The 8,108-nt window shown below is 36.5% G+C and overlaps 1 non-coding gene across 1 annotated transcript; it reads right to left on the bottom strand.

The window, feature by feature from the left end:
- Positions 1-1,498: 1,498 nt before the first annotated feature.
- On the bottom strand, positions 1,499-1,573 carry Trnat-ugu (transfer RNA threonine (anticodon UGU)). Its single transcript has one exon. It is a non-coding gene; the product is annotated as a tRNA-Thr (tRNA).
- Positions 1,574-8,108: the final 6,535 nt, after the last annotated feature.

The following is an 8,108-nucleotide window of genomic DNA, read 5'->3' as shown; positions in this document are numbered from 1 at the left end:
TGATGACGACGAAGAGCTCAAAGATGCGGTCACAGGCTGGCTCCAGGCACAAGCGGGTGATTTTTATGCAGAAGGAATTTCAAAGCTTGTGAAGAGATACGATAAGTGCCTCAATTGCTATGGAGACTATGTAGAAAAATAGTGCAAAGATGTAGTTGTAAGATGTATATATTAAAATATTTTTATTTAACTTGGTGTATTTTTTTAAATCAACCGGAGGTTGATTGGTAATTGTCTTTTCGCTTGCAATGAAAATAGAATATTAGTACAACGTATTATTATGAAATGTTCTGCGTTTTCGAAATTGTGCTATTGTTCATTCACTTTACCTTGCGTCGTTTCTTTTTCTGTGTCCATCACTATATATATATATATATATATATATATATATATATATATATATATATATATATATATATATAATCTGAAAGCTTCTCCTTCTGTTAATTTTACGAAAATATGACCGTGGACTTCTTTCCCCAAATTTCAATTGTAGATGCAGACAGCTGACTCCAGCAAACATCAGTGCCTCACAAGATGATATAAAATACAAAGGAATTCTTCTTAACTTGTTTCTATTCCACTTTAATAAAAATGCTTAATACTGTTATTAAGTCTTCTCATATTCAGACACACATATGATACAAAACACTTGTAGCTCGTCATACTCTAAGCAATACATCTTAACCTAACTTCTACATACGAGAGAGTGAAACAAAATCATGTACAAAAAATTGAATGATTTTTTATGGTCATTTATCTATGCTTTACCGCGCATTCATAACTAATGTCTTTGCCGGCACTTCCAAAGTCAGTCTTTGATTCTGTCGTTATTGCTGTTTCATTTTTTAATAAATTTTAACTTTACCATATCCCGGGAGATCTTTCACCAAGTACCTACAGACTGTAAGATGTGCAAAAACAAAACTTTTGCGCTTAACAGTTTTCGAAAAATCGGATGATAAGTATTTCATATCGAGCGCAACGCCGTCATTCAGCTTAGGTACGAGCATTTTGCGAGCAGTACAGCCATAACAAAAACCGGCCTCAGTACACAATGCGAGGGGTAGTGCTGCCCAATTGTTCAAATCGTAAATCAGAATCCTCGGATGTTTGAAGATAATCTTCTTTTATTTATTTATTAGACTGTCCTAGGACACAACTGATATTCCAAAATTCATATACTTAAGCAACGTGGATGTTCAACACAGAGCTCTGCAACAAACCGTATACAATTGCTGCTTCACTGGTGCCATCCTCACAAAAAACCTTATAAACCCCTGGCACTCTGGCCGAGATTATATTTAGCACATCTCAATATTTCTTTAATTTTCTGGAAGACCAGTCTGATTCTATATATGACGGTAGTATCTGTTCCCGGAAGAACAGTTACCGTGGATGACCATGCAGCTTTGCAAGAAATGAAATGATAATTAAATGGACACCCTAGCTGCAAACAGGTGTTGATCTACTTCATTGGGGACATGTTGAAAATGTGTGCCCCAACCGGGACTCGAACCCGGGATCTCCTGCTTACATGGCAGACGCTCTATCCATCTGAGCCATCGCAGGCACAGAGGGCAGTGCGTCTGCAGGGACTTATCCCTTGCACGCTCCCCGTGAGATCCACATTCCCAACATGTCCACACCACTACATTCGTAGTGCGCCTAAATAGATATTTGCCCATCATACTCATTACTCGTGGCAGATTAATCTACCAAGCCCCGTACGAGTTCGGGCATAGTATGTGCGTTCGCACAAGAAGGTCAATGGCCGGGAAGCCATATTTTAACTATATATTTGAGAATACGAAAGGAAAACACACAAAACACACTCACTCATCTTTCATCTGCATATTAAGTACTATTGTGTAATTGAATAGTGTTAACTGTGTAAACGCAATTCTGTCAAGATATGATGTTCAACATGTGTATCAAATAGTAGTGGCAGCGGTGTATAATAGTCAATAATAGTTAGTCAACGTCATCGTCATCATGTCAAGACCAATGTTTGCCAAGCCACATCAAAATACATAGTTGCTGAACAGCTCTCAGTTTGCCAACATACGCAAATATTTCCTTCCTCCCCAAAAAAGTATATACTGCTTATTGATTTAACAATGTGTGTGTGTGTAGACAATCTTCCTTCCACTGGAGTGTTCTGGTCTGCCATCTTCATCCTTCTTGTTCCATATAAACCAACAAAAAAAAAAAAATATGCTCCTCACTTACTTTACCTCTTGTCCACCAAAACTCCAATAATCATCAACTTCACACAATCTCAATATCTCAATAATACCTCTTCAATGCGTCGACACATATAAACCTTATCGCCAATATCATTTCACTTCCATAACAACTCTTTCCTCTAGTCAGTCTTCTCGAACAAGTACAGATAAAATCCTAGTGCAAACTTCAATTCATCATCCCATACAATCCGAAGACACAATGTCCACACACAACCTCTGTGTAATCCACCTGAGCCAAATCTTCTACTCATTATGAATTATAAAATACATTTTCGTTACCTTGTCCATCATAAACTATAAGAAATGCATACATGACCTCTAACAGCCTTCAGTTTGAATAACTTACAGTAAGTAGGTGCGAGTACACAGTATTAATGATCACATAAGAATTTGAATGAATAAATCGTAATATTTCACAGTGTGTACACCACTTCAAGAATCATGGCAAAACAGAAGCAAACATGTGGAGTATATTTAGTGTCAAGTGTTACTTGCTACTTCAATTGCTCACGAAGAATGCAGTGTAATAACTGTCAATGGTCTAAAGCTAGTGTTGGTATTTCATGTCGTCAGCTTCCTTTCTATTATAATGAATTAATACAGCTTCCATAGAACCTCCAGTTCATGTGACTTCAATGAAGTTTCTTGTACCCATGTAGTTCGTAGAATTATAGCAGTTCATTTTCTTATCTTAAAATGTAAAGCACTGAGCGTAAGCAAAACATGCAAAAGCGAGTAAATATACCAGTAGAGCACAGAATGTCAATAAGTGGATGCAACACAATCCCTACAACGAGGCTGTGCCAATCGAACAATCTATAATTAATACCATAGTGCAACCTAAACTCTATGTTCGTACGCGGTACATAAGTATTTCTGTATAAAGAGTAGTTATGACAACAAAACAGAAATGTGTAAATATGCAATCCATACGCAAAGCAGCAAGTATATATCTTACATAATAAATAGGTCATAAGCATCATATCAGGTAAACATGAAGGCGCAAGCAGATAAATCACAAAGTATAACTTGGATACATTACCATATCAGCACAACCAATCATGTGACAATTATAATTTAAATAGATAGGCACAGCAGCACATAATAAAAAATATGACATCAGTGAAAAAGCATACCAGGCAAGCGATGCATAATACACACAAGTAACAACCCTGTTCATTAATAAAACATTGTCAAAATCAGCAACGGTACGCAAGCATCTCGCTTCACAAGTAAATTCATAGAGCATAAAATTTAACACAAAGTATAAATCACGTAATCGACAGCAGCAAATTATGTATAAGTACATACCTAAGTAGAAATATGTTACCTGCAAAATAAACTTAATTAATAGTTACCTTTTTAGTTTATTACTTTCTTCTTCGAAATTACATTCTTCCTGAAATTTTCTCGATAGCAAGTCTTCTTAATGTCGGACACGCACAGAATTTACCTGAAGTTCTTAAATATTTTGTGCAACTGTATCCTGGAAAAACTGAACGTTAATAACATAAGTTATCAAGTCACTATAGCTTTATACTGAATTTAATCGGAGAAATTAGACTGTGTATTTGTTTACGGCTGTCAGTGCATTCGCACTGAGCGCTTTATCAGCTGTTGGTAAGCGTGACGTAGGAAGTAATTGTTTGCGGTCAACGGCTACCTGGTGCGGCGCGGAGACTTGACTGTTGCTTTGAGTATGTGCCGCCGCCAGAACACGGCGCGGTATCCCTGTATTCTCTGCGTGTTTACGTGTAACTGTTAATTCCTCAAAAGTATGTCATTCCACAAAAATTTCAACTTTGGATATATGATGTATTCCCTTAGAGCGCCTAGATTTAAGAGTTTCTACTTCTACAGTGTTGTTATGAATAATTTTGCGAACTCTATATGGACCGTTGTAAAGCAGAAAATATTTGCGACACAAGCCTTTTCCTTTGTGAAACAAACGATGAGACTTAATTAACACCTTTTGACCAACTGACAAAGTTTTTAAACAACCAGGACGTTTAGCTGATTTCTCTCTTCTAGCAGATGCAATATTTTGTAGAGCCAGGTTGACAACTTCAGAATGCCGCAGTTTCCGTGTAGGTGGGAAAGGAACGATTTCAGAAATGCGATTTGTCGGTGCTTTATTTTTTAATAACAATATAGGCGGTAAAGAAGTTGAATCATTAGGGAGTTCATTCAGAATGTTTTGAAAAATATGAAGATACTGATCCCACGTTTTGTGATTCTGATGACAATAAAGACGACACAATTTATTGATTTCCTTCATCATCTCTCTGAAGCGTTAGATTGAGGTGAAAAAGTGAAATGAAAATTGGTTTAATCTTACGACGCCGTAGAGTACGAAGCAAAATTTTAGAGCGAAACTGTTATCCATTATCTGATATAACTTTATCAACATGTCCCACTTCTTTAAGAAAATGTTTGATGAAAGCATTAGATACTGAACGAGCTGTTGCTTTGCGTAAAGGTGTAAAAAACACATATTCTGATGTCAATTCCACTGCTACCAAAATGTACGCAAAACCATCAGTAGAACGAACCACTGGACCGAACAAATCGACTGCAGCCATCTCCTTTAATTTCGCTGGAATGACAGGAAACAACGATGCTCTGTGAGAAATGGTTGGCGGCTTAGCCTTTTGACATAATTTGCATTTGGCAAGAACAAATCGAATACGTTTTTCCATATTACTGAAGTAGCAATTTTCTCGTAATTTGTGAAAGCATTTTCTGGGACCAAAGTGTGCATAACTGAAATGTGTATACCAAATCAATTTATTAACCTACTCATCAGGAATGCAAACTAACCAAACAGAGTTGTCAACCGATTTTCGTTTAAAAAGAATATTATTGCGAACTAAATAATACTGTATAATCGCTAGACTTTCCTTTCTCTTCCACTTCTCCTTAATGTCCTTCCAGATTGGATCCTTATTCTGCTCCTTAGCGATGTCCTGGAGCGAAGACGAAATAAAATTTTCAAACGCAACACCTTGAATATACATCAAACAATAATTGTTTTTCTTGAAGTCCTCCTCAGCACTTTGTTTCAAACCCATAGGTGCACATGATAAAGAATCAGCAATTATATTTGAAGAACCCTGTATGTAAACAATACTAAAATCAAATTCTTGTAGATACAGCCCCCATCGTGACAATCCTCCATGTGTTAATTTTGTTGACATAAGAAATTCCAGAGCTCGATGATCGGTGTAAACCTTAGTATGTCTGCCATACAAAAAGATGCGAAATTTTGTGACAGCCCAAGCAACAGCCAAAGCTTCAAGTTTCGTAATCGAATAATTCTTTTCTGATTTAGAGAGAACACGACTTCCAAATGCCATAGTTTCCTGTACTACAACGCCGTTTTCCTCTATCTCTTGAAATAAGTGTGCACCTAGGCCTTTGTATGATGAGTCCGTCGCCAAACAAAAATCTTTAGATAAATCCGGATGTGAAAGAAGTGGAGCAGCAACTAAAGCATCACGAAGTTGTTCAAATTCTAATTGAGCTTCCTTAGAATTCTTTCCAGAGAGTTCACATAAACGAGGTGTGGCCAAATTGTCCAGTCTAATAAAGCGTCTAAGAAAATTACAGACACCAAGGAAACTACGAACATAACGTTTTGTAGTAGGAACAGCATAATTACGAACAGCGTCTAGTTTCTCTGGATGAGGAAGAATACCTTCTGTAGAAATAATATGACCGAGAAATTTCACCTGAGAATGACAAAATTTAGATTTCTCCAAGTTCACTGTAATGCCAACTCTATCAAAAATACGTAATAATGAATCCAAAATTCTTTTATGCTCACTCCAAGAACGTTTAGCAATAAAAATATCGTCAACATATGAAGTAATATTGTTACGAAGATAAACAGGTAAAATTTCGTTTAAACCACGAATGAATGCTGCTGAAGATACAGAAGTCCACACAGTAATTTCCGAAATTGATAACAGTTGCCAAAGGCTAAAAAGGCAGTGTATTTTCTACAATCAGGATGGAGTTCTATTTGCCAAAAACTTGCGCGCATATCAATTGTGGATAAAACTTTAATTCCATGGAAATGTTGAAGAAGTTCATCTAAATTTTGTGGACCGTCAGTTTTAGGATTGATGATATTATTTATCTGTCTGGAATCCAGAACCAAACGAATTGACCCATCCTTTTTAAGAACGACATGTAATGGGCTGGTATAAGGACTGACTGCTGGCTCAGTAATGCCTTGATCTAACATCCATTGAAGTTCACTCTTAACCTTGTCTCTATAAGCCAAAGGAATAGCGTACGTTTTTCCCCGAAATGGTGTGTCTTCTTTTACTTTAAATAAATATTGTAAGCCTTGTATAGTTCCTGTGTGATGGCTAAATACTGTAGCATGTGAAGTCAAAATCTGGTACAATTCTTCTCTTGCAACGTCATCTGTCACTTCAGCTTTGTTAACCTTTTCAATAATTAATTCTTCACTATTAATTATATCATCCATCGCGTCTCTGTATCTATTGTCGTTGTCATGAATGAACACATTGTCGTCATAATTCTCAGCGAAAACATCAGAAGTAAGAAACCTTAAACTATTTGTTTCTGATTCAGATTTCGTTACACACTCGAAAAATTTCAAACATCTCGGCGTTCCGGCAACAGTCAAGTTCACACTTCCTTCCTTAAAGTTCAAAATTGCCTTATATGTGTTAAGAAACTCCATACATAATATAATTTGTGACTGCGTAATGGAACAATAATAAAATTAGCAGAAAATTCATATCCTTGAATAATGAAATTTAAGTTGGTCTGTTGTTTGACTTCCACACTTTTTCCAGAAAGAGCTCCTCGAATTGTAGTTTTAGAAACAGGTAACACAGGGCAAGCAGTAGTTCTTACACATATACGAAAAACTGATTCAATAATAACATTCAATGGCCTCCCAGAATCTAAAACCGCAGTGAACTTATTCTTACTCACGCATACTTCAATAACAGGATGTAAAAATGCGTCTACATTATTTTCCTTTCGTCTAGCAAAATATCTCTCATGTCATCCAAGCGTACGTAGTGTAAAGTTGTAGTGTCATTACTTTCTGAACCGTCTATATTGCTGCCAGAAGCCGAAGCTACAAGTCATTGTCGATTGTTTGCGTCACGTCTTTGATTATTCGCGTCATTTCGCGGATTAATTTCTACGATTTGCACTTGTCTCTCTGAAGTTCTGTCACGTGGATGATACCAGTTAGGTCCTTACTGTCTGTTAGATGCAAATTCTTGGTTGTGTCTGTTATTAAAATTTCTATTTTCCTGTCTACCTGCATGACTGATTCTTGTGTAATTTCGACTGTCACTTCTGAAATTATTGTTGTATCAACTACCCTGGTTATTTCTGTAGTAAGAATTTCTATTACTGTATGAATAATTTCTGTCTTGATGATACCGATTACTGTTTTCGTATGATTGATCATTCCGGTAAGAATTTCTGTTATTATACTTGTCTGTGTAATTTCTGTTAGAACGTCTGTTATTGTCATAAGGCTGGTATCTATTGTTCTGTCTGTTTCGTCTGTCACTTTCAAAATTACCGCTATAACGTCCGTTCCGATCATTATCCCTTTTCTCTGAAAATCTATTGTGATTACCGTTACTGAAAAAATTACAAGTTCCGTCGTCGTTGTCATACTCAAGTTCTTGTAGCAAAGTCTTAAAAGTTTCAATGTCGTCTTTACATCTTCCGGCTAAAGCAATGTGTCTTATCGATTGTCGCAGCTTAGTTAAACAAATCCGAATTAGGGTTGGAAAGGAATTGATTCTTTCGAATCATATCTTCAAAGTATTCTGCCGGCGTGCGGAACTCAGAGTG

This window comes from Schistocerca nitens, chromosome 9 (assembly GCF_023898315.1).
Source record: "Schistocerca nitens isolate TAMUIC-IGC-003100 chromosome 9, iqSchNite1.1, whole genome shotgun sequence".
Taxonomy (NCBI): Eukaryota; Metazoa; Arthropoda; class Insecta; order Orthoptera; family Acrididae; genus Schistocerca; species Schistocerca nitens.
The sequence above is the reverse complement of the archived record's forward strand: the minus strand, read 5'-3'. Positions and strand labels throughout refer to the sequence as shown.